We start from the raw sequence: 12,407 nt of genomic DNA on the forward strand, positions 1-12,407 counted from the left end.
GAAATCTCCTAACGAACCCCACCAGGGTCAACTGAGCCCAAAGGACCCAAAGAGAGTTCAGGCAGAGTGGAGGAAAGGGTTGGTGGGAACCCCAATACTGGCATAGGCCATAAAAGCATTTAACTTTCACCCCTTCCTAGTGTTCTCTGTAAGATCTGAAGCTCCCAAGCATCAGGCTTCTATCAGACTGTTGGATGTTTTCCCTAAGGCCTCAGTTCAAGTCCACTTCTATTTCTTTTGCATTCTTGGTTCTGCTGCCTTTGAAGTTAAATGCTCTCATTTTAACCTCTTGCAAGAGAAATCACTGGATGAGATATTAGAAACCCATAGTTATCTGCCTTTAGGAAATATGGATTGAGTTAGAGAGAAGTTGGTAGAAATCCACCTCTACCTGCTTATTCCTGCTAAATTGTTTTTGATCTGTTGCTCCAATCCGAGTTCATTTATGACAGCCTTGAAGTACACCTTCCAATCCCCCGATACCATATATCAGAGGGCAAACTCTGTGATCCCTAACCATCAGACCCAAACTGCTGTTTTCAAAGGCTAGAAATTATTTCAGACTCAAGTTGGTGGGAATCCCAATACTGGCACAAACAATAAAAGCATTTAACTTTTGCCCCCTTCTCTACAAACAAGAGTGTGGTTGACAAACCCAAGTGTGATCTGACTCACTTTAAACTAGAGCCAATCTGTACACTAGTCATTCCAAATAATAACAGAGCAAATAAATACTCCCCGAAGAGTGCCAAGCCCTGGGGGGACGTGCCTTAGAGAGGTCAGCTGCCCCTGTAAGCTTACCGCCTGCAGTGCCTCAGGCCCACTCATCTTAGCCCAGAGCAGCTCAGAAGTTCCTCAGGCTCCTGGGACCTGCTAAGGGGTAGAGATTGAACCTGGGTGGGATCAGGCAGCTGTGGCTTCCCTGGGGAGACATTTACCCCTGGATAGTATCTGAAGGGTCCTCAAGGTTAAGAATGAAAGATAATGTTTACCCAGCTTGACCTTTAACTGGCACACACTAAGGTCCACAGGATTATTTGTTCCCATCTAAATATCCATCTTTGCTGGGAGAAAGATTTTTTGTTTGCTTCATTGGATGACGGTTGTTTGTTAGCATTCTTCTATTTCCAACTTTTTAATGAGAGTCCATGATATTAATTTACTAAGCTTTTTATGATTCAAATTTACTGATGTCAAGCTAAATAAATTGAATTTCCGTCTTAAACTGGACCACTTAGTAGAAACAAATGTGCATGGTAATGTGTATAAAACTATAAAAATATAGCATATTTTGATTACAATGTTGACCTAAAAAGCAGGACTATTATTTGCACAACTATTTTCAAAACTTAAATAAGGAAAACTCTAAAAGTGTATCAGAGTGTTAATAGTGGTGCCTATTTTGAGCATAATTATAAGTCATATTTTTCCTTCTTTATAACTTTAAAGATCTGAAAATGCTGTAGCTTGGACACATTATTCCAGAATGAGAAAAAATAGTGTGTTTCTTCAGGTGTATATTTGTGTTTTCCTAATAGCAAACATAGTAATAAAAAAACACATTATGTTTCACATCATTAAAATTAATCAATCTTTTTACAAGTTTGAATTGCACTGAGCTGAATTTAAGGTTCTGAATTTTGCCAGAGGCCTTGAATTGAATAGTTAAACATATATTGTAATTAAAAGAGGATGGGAAGAAAGGCTTTATATTATTGTTTCAAAATGTAAGTACCTCCAACAGTTAAAATAACTTAATAAACTTTCTGCTTTCTTTCACATAGCAGCTTCAGACTTCCTCGTTTGATCATCTTGGACCATAGCTCGTATTTAAAGAAATACATAGTACACAGAAGGCAACATTTTTTTATAGAAAAATTTTTTGAAGAACTAAATTGGCCCTCGCATAAGATTCTCCAAAGCAGCAGGATAATTTTTTTAAGCCAAAGATCCAACTCCTGGCTTAACATGGACACTGTTAAGTGTCCATCTGGCCAGTTGGCAGATGCCCAGTGGAAGCCTTCTGATGTTCTAATGCTCAGAAACGAAAGCCACTATACACTAAAACTTTAGAGGTGATTCTCTGCTGTCGAGAGCAATAATCCCTCAGCCAGGTTAGAAGACGCCGTATTATTCTCAAATGAGGAAGGCCATTACAAAAACATTATTTTAAAGTTTTATATGGTCTCCATTCATTTTATCCTGAGTGAAAAAGAGTTTCTCTGTTAGCTAAAATTGGGACTGAGACATGTTCCTTACTGATTAAATCTGGACTCTGAGACAAAAATCTTTGGCTCCTTCCCTGGGCAGCCCAGTGTCTCCTGGGAAGCCACACAGATGGATGCTCCCTGCTCTACTTCCCTTATGATATGGAAGGGGACCTCCAAGAGAGAAACGATGTTCAAACCTTCAAGAAGAGAATACTGTAGGATGCAGAAAGCCTGTTACATTACATCCTTCTCATACTAAGAATGGAATTTCCTAAATACTTCTTCGCCAGCTTCTAAGGTAAATGAAAATGGCAGTATTTGGCTCACTTACACCCTCTCAGGGAAAAGCTCCAGCAGAGTACCCGTAAGAAGCCTGAAATCACACCTGACAAAGGGCCTTGTATTCCTAAGGGGCTTCAGTCAAGTCAACGGCAATTCGGATGGTGACTCTCAATTTCCTTTGCAAATGATCCAACACTATAAATATTATTTGGACACGAAGATACAGGCGTGATCAGCTTTTGCACTAGAAGGACATGTTACTGCCAGTGACCCTCAGTGTGTGTACTAAGCTATGGACATCATGATTAGAGAGTTCTGATTCCTCTCCTAGTCTTCCAAGGTTATGGAGCTAAACACTGTTGGCTGGTCACTCAACATGAGGTCCCCAGGCCAGCAGCTGCTATCACCAGGGTGTCTGTTGGAAAGGCAGCCTCTGAGAGTCAGCCAGAGGCCTACTGGACCAGAATCTGCATTTTAACAAGATCTCTAGGTGACTGATATGCAAATAAAAGTGTGAGGAGCACATCAATAGTATAAACAAAGGGCTGCTAATCCACCATAAAAACCTAAATTTACTGAGAATAACTGATGGGAATTTTTGGTATGCATCTTGTACAACTCTGAGGAAGCACTCTAACATAATATTTAGTAAAACAATTCAAAAAAAAAAATTCATAGCCATTTTAGTTTAACCTTTTTTAGAGTTGTCTTTTCTCTCCTTTCTTTCACTCTGACTCAAATTTCCTCTTCTTCACACCTGCCTGTCACATATCTCGCCTCCTACTCACTTCATCTGATCAAACTTTCCTTCTGACGTCTTAGGCAGCCTCTAGGTCCTGAGAAAATGATCATGATGAGCAGCAGAAATGAGGAAAGAAACAGAACTGGCCCTATTGATTTTATTAATAGAAGTCATATTTCAAATAACAGTTTACAGTTTATAAACGTTGCATGGACACAACTGCCCTTTACCACCAGCCCACGAGGAAGGCAAAGCATATATCACCACCATCATCGTCATCGCCATCTTACAGCTAGGAAACCTAAGGTTCCAGGACCTACAGGACGTACTCAGCACCAGGCAGAACTGCAGTGAGATAAATGCAGGCTCGCGATTCAAACCTGGACTCCTTCCTCCGAGCTGGCAGCTCCACGAGGGCAGCAGGGCCAGGGAGGACATGGCTGTGGGCATCACAATGCCAGCAATGAAGTGCCTGCACCTTGGATAAGAAGTGTCCAGTGTGCACAATGCTCTCCTGCACACTAACGCGGGCTTCCAAGTGGTGCAATGGTAAAGAATCAGCAGACAAATGCAGGAGATGCAAGAGACTTGGGTTTGATCCCTGGGTTGGGAAGATCCCCTGGAGTAGGAAACAGCAACCCACTCCAGTATCCTTGCCTGGAAAGTTCCATGGACAGAGGAGCCTGGTGGGTTACAGTCCATGGGGTTGCAAAGACTTGGACCCAGCTGAGCAGGAGCACACAGACACTAAAGGAAAGGCCAAGGTCAACAGCCTGATTTGGGGACCTCACGTGTCGGATTCCCTGGGGCCTGGAGCATGATCACATGCCCCATGTGTTTCTTTTCAGAAGGGGTTTTGGATCCGCATTTAGAATAATTTGAGAGTACAGAAGGCAGGAGCATTGCAAGAAGCAGAAAGTCTCACCTTTGTGAGACACATAGGTTTCTGTTTGTCTGTTTGTGTCTCGTGCCAGCTGGACATGAGACATAAAAGCAGTCGAAGAGGGGAAGGCAGAAAGAGCAAGGGTGGGCTTTCATGGGGAGGGATGCACCCCCATAATCAGCATTTCCATTATCTCATCAAATACTCTCTCGCAGTCAGACTCTGGGTTCAGTCCTTCACACTCATTTTCTAGATTAATATTCATGTCAGTCCTAGGAGATAAGTATCATTGCTTCATCTTAGGAATAAGGAAATTGAAGCAAGAAAGATCACAATATTTGCTAATGGTCACACAGCTAGTAAGAAGTGTAGCTGTGATCCACCTTCAGTTCTTTCATCTTAGAGCTCAAATAATGGAGCGTTACAGTTGATGTTTCTAACACATCACCGGCATTCAGGTGGCCTGTCACACGACCGGGTTCTTTGACTCCACCTCTCAAATCAGAATCTCTGGAGATGGGCCCCAGGCATCTGGATGCTAAAACGTGACTCTAGTCATTCTGATACACACTGAGGATCGGAAATCACTACCCTGGGTGATCTGGCCATTCACTGCATAGACACTAGAGATTAGGTTTGATGTGAGAGGCAACAGAGAGAAAATTAACTAGCCAAAGGAAGAGACGGCATTATATTATAGAGGAGGAAAAATATCCAAACTAGGAATTTTAAGATCTTATAAGAACTCCAAGATTCTTGTATGGGGTCATCTTAACCTCTTTAAACTTGTATCCTTATCAACTAAAAAAAAAGTCCTGCTCAGCCTACCTAGGTAGAATTGTTATGAAAATATGATGAGAAAATACATGTTACTAGTTCTGAAAAGCAAAAGCTTATAGCCACACTGAAGTTATGATGAAAATAATGTTCCAAGTGTTCAGTCTTAAGGCTTCAAATAATACAGTTTGTTAAAGAGGAGGTAAGGCATTTCAATGGTTCCATTCTAGATATTCTAGGGTTCTAGGGATGAATGAGTGTCTCTGCCTTCAAGGGGTGAATGGGCTGGGTGGAGTGGAGCTGGTGGTAAAAGTGAGTAATCCTCAGAGGTAAATGATGTGCTTTTCCAATGGTAACACTGCTGGGAAAGGAGGAACTGAAGTCTTGGGCAGGGGTGACAGAGGGGCTGAGAAGACAAGAGGAGGGAGAATTAGAGCACCACCTAGAGGGAGGGTTTGCCTGGGAAAACCCACTCTTGGAGGCTTTAATTTCAGACTGATTCAGTTTCACCCAAATTCCACACTGAAGTTTGAGGACTTGCTGTCTCTCTCTCAGCTTTTCCTCCCACTTCTTCCACTTTTCATACCAAGATATGAGATGACTGTCCTTCAGTGAAATATGTGCCTTAAAATGATGTTTTTGGTTCTCATTCAGCACAATTCTTAGACTTAAGAGCCCAAGTGTCAGTTACTATTGACTTACTTCATTCAAGATTAATATATAACAATAGATCTTTTAACTAACTATGAACTTTAAGAATCTTAAGAATTCTGGTTTTAGGAAACTCATTATGATGATGTTTTTATTCGAAATGTCACTTTATCTAAATCTACTACAAAGAACTGACTCCAAAATAAAGCGGTGTAGAAGAAATTTAATTATTTCTCAAAATACCTTAAGCATGCCATTCACTGTATTCCCTGCCTACTTAAAAGAAATAGGAATTTGTGGTGAGTGTGATCTACATAATCAAATCTGCAATGTTACCATAATTATAATGCCCTCTGATAACATTACATTATAGTTAGCCTTCTAAACCACAGAAGTCTTAACGTGTCATTTACAAATACTAAAATAGGGAGGAACAAAGGGCTTGCTATGTTTGACAATCTAGAAAGGTCTTATGACACCTGGAAAACTATGCCACATAAAAGACTGGCAAGAAGTGCATGGAAACATGGCCCAGTGGATGGAAACTTGAAATGGACATAAACATCAAGCATGGAGAACAGCTTTCCAACACAAGGCTGTGGCCCAAATTCCACTCAAGCCAATTGACTCGATGGGAAAAAGCAGGTCCAGCTCAGAGAGAAGCTCCATATCTGAATATTATTTTACCCCATATGTGACATGGAACTGAGTCAAGAGGAAACAAAAGCTCTCTGATTATTCATTAGAACTGCAGCCAAAAGAGACAACATCACTCACCCTTAGAGAGGCTCCACTCAGCATCCAACTAAGGGAACAAGGGCAACTGCAGACATCTGACTCACCAGATGCTTAAAGGTGAGCATCTCTTCAACAGGACTGGCCTGCACTCAGCTTGCCCCTTGATCACCCTGGGTGGTCTTGGTTTGGGGGAGTCAAGGACAGTTCCCCTTTTTACTATGTCATCATATTAAAAAGTGTATTTGGAGAACTGGGATTCATAATCAGAATTCGGACTACTGGCCCTGAATCCGCGATTAACTCATATACCATTTTGAACAAGCCAACCAAACTCAGTCTCCTGAGGAAATTTTGAATAGTAATAAAATACCACATGGCAAATAAGAATATGATCAGAATGCACATGAGAATGTCATTTAAATGTGAAAGCAAGAGTATCTTCAAAAGGAAAAAAATATTTAAACTCAAAATATTTAATTTCTAAGATTGACTTTATTGATAAAAGCAATTAAAATATTTAAGGATCTTATTTCTCTCAAGTTCTGTGAAAATCCAAACCAGGCCACAAGGTTTTCTAGAGTAAAAACATCAAAAATGTTCATTTAAAAATGTGGGTTCTGTGACATATTGCTATATGTGAAGATTAAGGTATACATGGAAATTTTCAATAAATTGGTAAATGTATTATTCCCAATATCATGAAAAGAAGTCTAGAAATCCACAGAATTGTGTTATAAATATAATATACTCTAAATATTTTTAAATGTTACTATTCTCATTCTATATAAGACCCCATTGAAAAGTCAGATAATAAAAAGTCACATATTAACTGAGTTTCTTTTCTTTCACAGCTCTAGCTTTGAAAATACAATACACTTGTACCGAAATGCACACAGCAGGAACACAGCAGCTAAGGCGTTAAGTATGGCTTCAGGTGGGTGTTCCTTACAGAGGCTTTTCACTACATGAGAAAAAAATGTCCTAAAAGAGGCCTGGGAAGAGGAGGAAGAACAACTTATATCGATTTAAAGTACAATTAGAGAATTCAAAGCACCAAAGTTTCTTAAAGCACAAAATAATAGGGTTTTTTTTTTTTTAATGAAATAATTGTTTAAAAGCCATCCTCTAATTTAAATGAGAAAGTACAAATGTTGCTCCTCTGAAATAACTCATGTCCCAAAGGAAGGAAAAAAAGAAAATATCCACTTAATTGCCTTTGAATTTAACTGGACTATAAATTTTCTTAATGATTTGGTCTTTAGAATGCCTAATTTATTTAAAAATAAAAGCACAAAGAAGATGGAAAAATAGAAGCTTTATTTTCTATGCTGAGAGACACCTCTTTTGTCTCACTCCCATTACCTTCCAATATTTCAAATATCAGTTTATCCCCAGATGCTCAAGAGGCTAAAATGGGCTTTACTGTTTCATCAACTCAACATTTGCCTGAAATCATGAAATTGCTTCATTATGTTTTTAGTTTAAAAGCTTTCTTGATAGTTCCTGGACCTCCTCCCAGGCCCTTTCCTCCAACACATACATACACACACACACACACACACACACATCACCTCTCTCAAGCTGTTAAAGCAAAATGCCTAAATAACCCTCAAGATGAAAGATGTCAAATGCCAAAAAGACTGGAATTTAATTTTTCTCAAATTGTTCCTTCTCCCCAGTCATTGCCACCCCTCCCCCCATATGCCACTCCTAGTTTTTCAGTGTATCCCGCAAACTTATAAAGCAGCTGTTAACAGAGGGAGGGGTAAGTTAACAAAAGTATAAGTAAACTCAGTGTAGTGTTATGTTAAAGAAAAAAGGGTGTTTGCATGTGTGTGTGTGTGAGTTGAAGAGAAAGGAAGTTTTGTTTTATGTATTAAGTAGAGAAGGGAAGCAGTGGAATACATTCCTCTCTTTTAAAATATTTTAACTTATTAGACGCATCAACTCAAAAACTAGGAATCTAGCCAATTAGCAATCAATATACCCTAGCTTTATGTGGAGGAAATAAAAAGTTCAAGTGTCTCGGTACAGGGCAATTCTTAAAATTATTCAAATGAGAAGTGGGATGCAAGGTGTGTCTTTTCAACTTTGGACAGAACCATTTCTAGAACCATTCCTGGGCTGGCAGGCAGGACAAGGAGTGCCCAGATGCTCTGTGAGGGATGCGCAATGTAGCTGGCACTGGGAGGAACAAGCTCCCACTTGGTACCTAGAAATGCCAACCGAAACGCATCAGCTGGCAAGCCCTGGGGCCATCCGGGAAGCTGAGGAAGGATGGGGAAATGAGCCTGCTTGCTCAGGCTGCCTTACTTTCTCTCTCTTCTCTACCCAGCCACAGACACACCTACTAGCTCAGGTTCTACAAAGGGCAAAGCCCCCGCAAGTTCGCCATCCAGCTGGAAGCCGGGAACCCAGTCCACATGCACATCCCATAACATTACAAAACCCAGGGGTCCCTGACTATCTGACCTGACTCCCCCTAAGTAAGCCTCTGGAGAGCTTCAGTGTTGAAAGCAGCCCCACGAGCAGAGACACCAGCAGCCTCTCTCCCACTCTTACCAGTATCACGCGCTGGCGCCCAGAAAGGTGTCGATCCGAGACACCTCTGAAGGAATCGCGCATTCGCTTCGACTTACTTGGAGTCGCAAAAGAGCGGTGCGCGCTCAGGCTGCCTTTGTTGATCCGGGAGAGGTTTTTCTGCCCTGAGTCCAGGTACCCCAGTCGCTGGTGCTCGCGGCGGCCGCTGCTCTCCGCCCCCGCACGCCCGGTGACTCCCTGCTCTCTTTCTTCTACTCTCTCCACTCCGTCTTTTGCTCTGCTCTGTGGCTCCCTTGGCGGGATTTTTGGACTGGAAGGCGGGGAACCCGATCCTGCCTCGGACTGGCGCACGCCCTGCCGGGGAGGGGACGGAAGGGAAATGGAGAATGGGAGGGATGCGAGGAGCGGGCAGGGAGAAGACGCGGCTGGGGAGGAGGGAGCGCGCCGTTCCCTCGCGAGCTGATTGGGAAGCTTCTTCTTAAATGCGAGGTTCTCCCGGGGGCCGTCTCGGCCCCCACCCCCTGCGCCAGCACGCGGATTTGAACCCAGAGGCGGGGAGAATGAAAGACTTGTTCCGTTTTTAGCAGGGACCGATGCAATATCCCTTTGGCAAACTTTGCGCAGGACCTCTTCTGCAGTGGGTGCGTACCCCAGTTTACCAAGTAGCAGACCTGAAATGGACAGTTGAGGGTATCTTAGGTTACAATTTGGGCCCCAGGCGATTTTTGTGGTTGCTACTGAGGGTGAAAAACCACAGTCTTCAGAACCAAGCCCTTGTTTGTCCCCACTCCCCCCCCCAACGCCCTTCCCCCTCTCTCCCAAACCTTTGCACAGCTTCAGTCACTCCCGCGGTCAGTCCCGTCCCACCTGCGCGTCACTAAATGTGCAAAGGACTTTTTGGCGCTTGTCACAAAGAGTGACAGATGTCTGAAAGTTCCCAATTAAATGCCACTTTCCTTTAGGGGGCTCTTTCTTTTTCTGGCTTCCTTGATGCATTTAGTGACCTACTTAATGACATTCTTTGACACTCAAGAATTTAGGGGCTTAATCCACGTGGCTCCAACTCCGAGGTTTTCTTTCTGGAATTTCCATTTTCTTCGAATGAGGACAGAAGTTAAGGTAATATACCTAGGATTATTTGAGTAACACATAAATGAGTATTTGTGATACAGATGAGAGGAAAGTGTTGCGTGAAATTATTAAGTATAAAGCAAATGTACCCAAGCACGGTCAAAAAGGAGATTGTCCACTGCTCACCGGTTCTTTTCTGTTCTTTCTCTTGCTTCTTTTACTTCCTTTCCACTTATTGTTTGCAGACCCCAAACGTAGTTGCAAAATATACTTCCCTTCCGTTTCCCATAGTTCTGAAGTAACTTCCTTGCAAATCGATTTAAGAGATAGCTACTAAGTGACTTATATAACTCTTAAAATTTACATGAACCAACCTAAACCCCAAAAACCATTGTTTTGTGGGAAGTAGCTCTTAGAATCTTAGAGACTTTGCTGGCTACACGGACAAATGTTCCATGGAGGGGCTGGGTGGGGACAAAGAGCCTTCGCTACAGGCAGTGCTTTGAATCAATCAATCCATTTTTTTTTTTTCAAAAGCACAAGCATCAGAAATTCACCTACACACCTCTGGTCTATCCCTATAGCTGAATTCTCCATATACCCGACACACACCTTCTTCAAATGAAATAAATGAATAAGGAGCTGTCTTCCTTCCATATACAAACTTCAGGTTGCCTGCGTCCCTTTTGTGATCCCATTTATCCAATGAAGTAAAGCAATATTTGTTTTAATCTGATTTTACCTGTATAAATTGTGGAGGAATGCATATTATCACTTATGATTATTTTTCCCAGATCCTGTACTGAAAGAGATTTCTCTGTATTCACTGTCACTTCATAGGGGTGAAATTTCCAGGCCATTAAACAAGGAGTTATCCATTTTTTGGTGGTAGTAGATTAGTCGCTGGGTCATGTCTGACTTTTATGACCCCATGGACTGTAGCCCATCAGGCTTCTCTTGCCCACCAGGCAAGCATACTGGAGTGGGTTGCCATTTCCCTCACCAGGGGATCTTCCCAACCCAGGGATTGAACCCTTGTCTCCTGCAATGGTAGGTGGATTCGTTACCGCTGACACGCCAGGGATACCTTCTTAAACACTATCTTAACATCTCCAAATGTAACATATTGCTACCAGTTATTATGGTGCTTCTCTAAAGGGATCCATAAAGTAAGCATGAGATCCCCATGATTTCCATTCTATTGTATGTGTTATATCAAAAAATAACCCTTTATTCAAATAGGGACATATGAAAATTATTTTCATCCGTGGTTCTCAACCAGGAGCTATTTTGCCATTAAGTGAACATTTGGCAATGACTGGAGACATTGCTGTTGTCACAGCCTGGGGGAGGAAGCTGTTACTATGCCCAGTGAGCAGAGGCCAGGGATGCTGCTACACATGGTACAGTGCACAGGACAGCTTCCCCACAACGAAGAATTATTTGGCCTGAAATGTTAATAGAGCTGAAATTAAGAAACCCCGACAAACATTATTAATGTTTGTTTGTATTCTTTCATTTAAAAAATTTGTATTTATTTTTACTTTTTTATTGTGGTAAAATATACAGTAATTTTTAAGTGTACAGTTCAGTGACATTATACACACACATTGTCCTGTGACCAGCACCACCAGGCTTCCTAGGCTCTTAATGAGAGATTATAATGGCTGGATGGGACGATAATAACCATTTTTAGCCATTGTATTTTTAAAATATAAAAGGAAGATGAAAAAGAGGTTTTTTTTCTTTTTTTTTTTTAAGAAATAGAAATCTATAATGTTTAGATTAGTCAACCCAGCAGGTACAACAAAGTTGAAGAAGAAGAAGATGCTTTTTAACACACTCTGAAATGTGCGATTTCAAATTGAAACTTCTTCCTGTGGCACAGACATGGGTCTGTCTGTTGATTTAAGATTTCAAGTCATTTCATTTATTTAGCTGACTTGGAGCACTTAAGTTTTTGAGTGAATAGAGCCATGAACAAAAATAAATGAAAATCCCACTCTCAAATATCTTGCACTTTTATTGATATAAACTAGCAAATGAAATTAATTAACAAATTAGTAAAATTTGTTAAAGATATAAGCCTATGAAGGAAGATGAAAGCATCAGTTTGGAGGAGGAAAGACTTCCGGAGTGAAGACTTAAAAGAGGTGAGGGAACTGGCTGAGAAAATATTTGGGAGAAGGACCTCCAGGCAAAGTTCAGCAAATGCGAAGGCCCTGAGGCCTGACTGCGGGATGGTAGAGGACCTCTGGGGAGGTGACAAGTGGGTGGAGGTGGGGATGGAGGGGAGGAAGGTAGCAGGCCAGATTGTGCAAGGTCTGTGTCCTCCGTCAGGAATTCCGCTTTTATTCTGAATGAGGTGAAAGGCAGTTAAGTCTCTGGTTTAGCAGGGTCTCTCTGCTGTGTTGAAAAGACCACACAAAGACAGGGGTAGAAGCAGAGATTCCAGTTAGGAGGCTACAGCGGCTTCTCACTGACCAGACTTCTGCTTGTCCCTGTTTCTTGT

At 41.7% G+C, this 12,407-nt stretch overlaps 1 protein-coding gene across 4 annotated transcripts in view; it reads right to left on the bottom strand.

Moving 5' to 3' along the window:
- The window catches only part of PTN (pleiotrophin), a 109,055-nt gene extending 99,783 nt beyond the window's left edge, over positions 1 to 9,272 (bottom strand). The window contains exon 1 of one of the 4 annotated variants that reach the window (XM_061414829.1): positions 8,923 to 9,272. The gene's annotated coding sequence lies outside the window, so the exon portion shown is untranslated. The remainder of the gene's footprint in view (positions 1 to 8,922) is intronic. The other 3 variants (XM_061414827.1, XM_061414830.1, XM_061414826.1) reach the window with 3 other exon arrangements.
- Between the last annotated feature and the right edge of the window lie 3,135 nt (positions 9,273 to 12,407).

This window comes from Bos javanicus, chromosome 4 (assembly GCF_032452875.1).
Source record: "Bos javanicus breed banteng chromosome 4, ARS-OSU_banteng_1.0, whole genome shotgun sequence".
Lineage (NCBI taxonomy): Eukaryota > Metazoa > Chordata > Mammalia > Artiodactyla > Bovidae > Bos > Bos javanicus.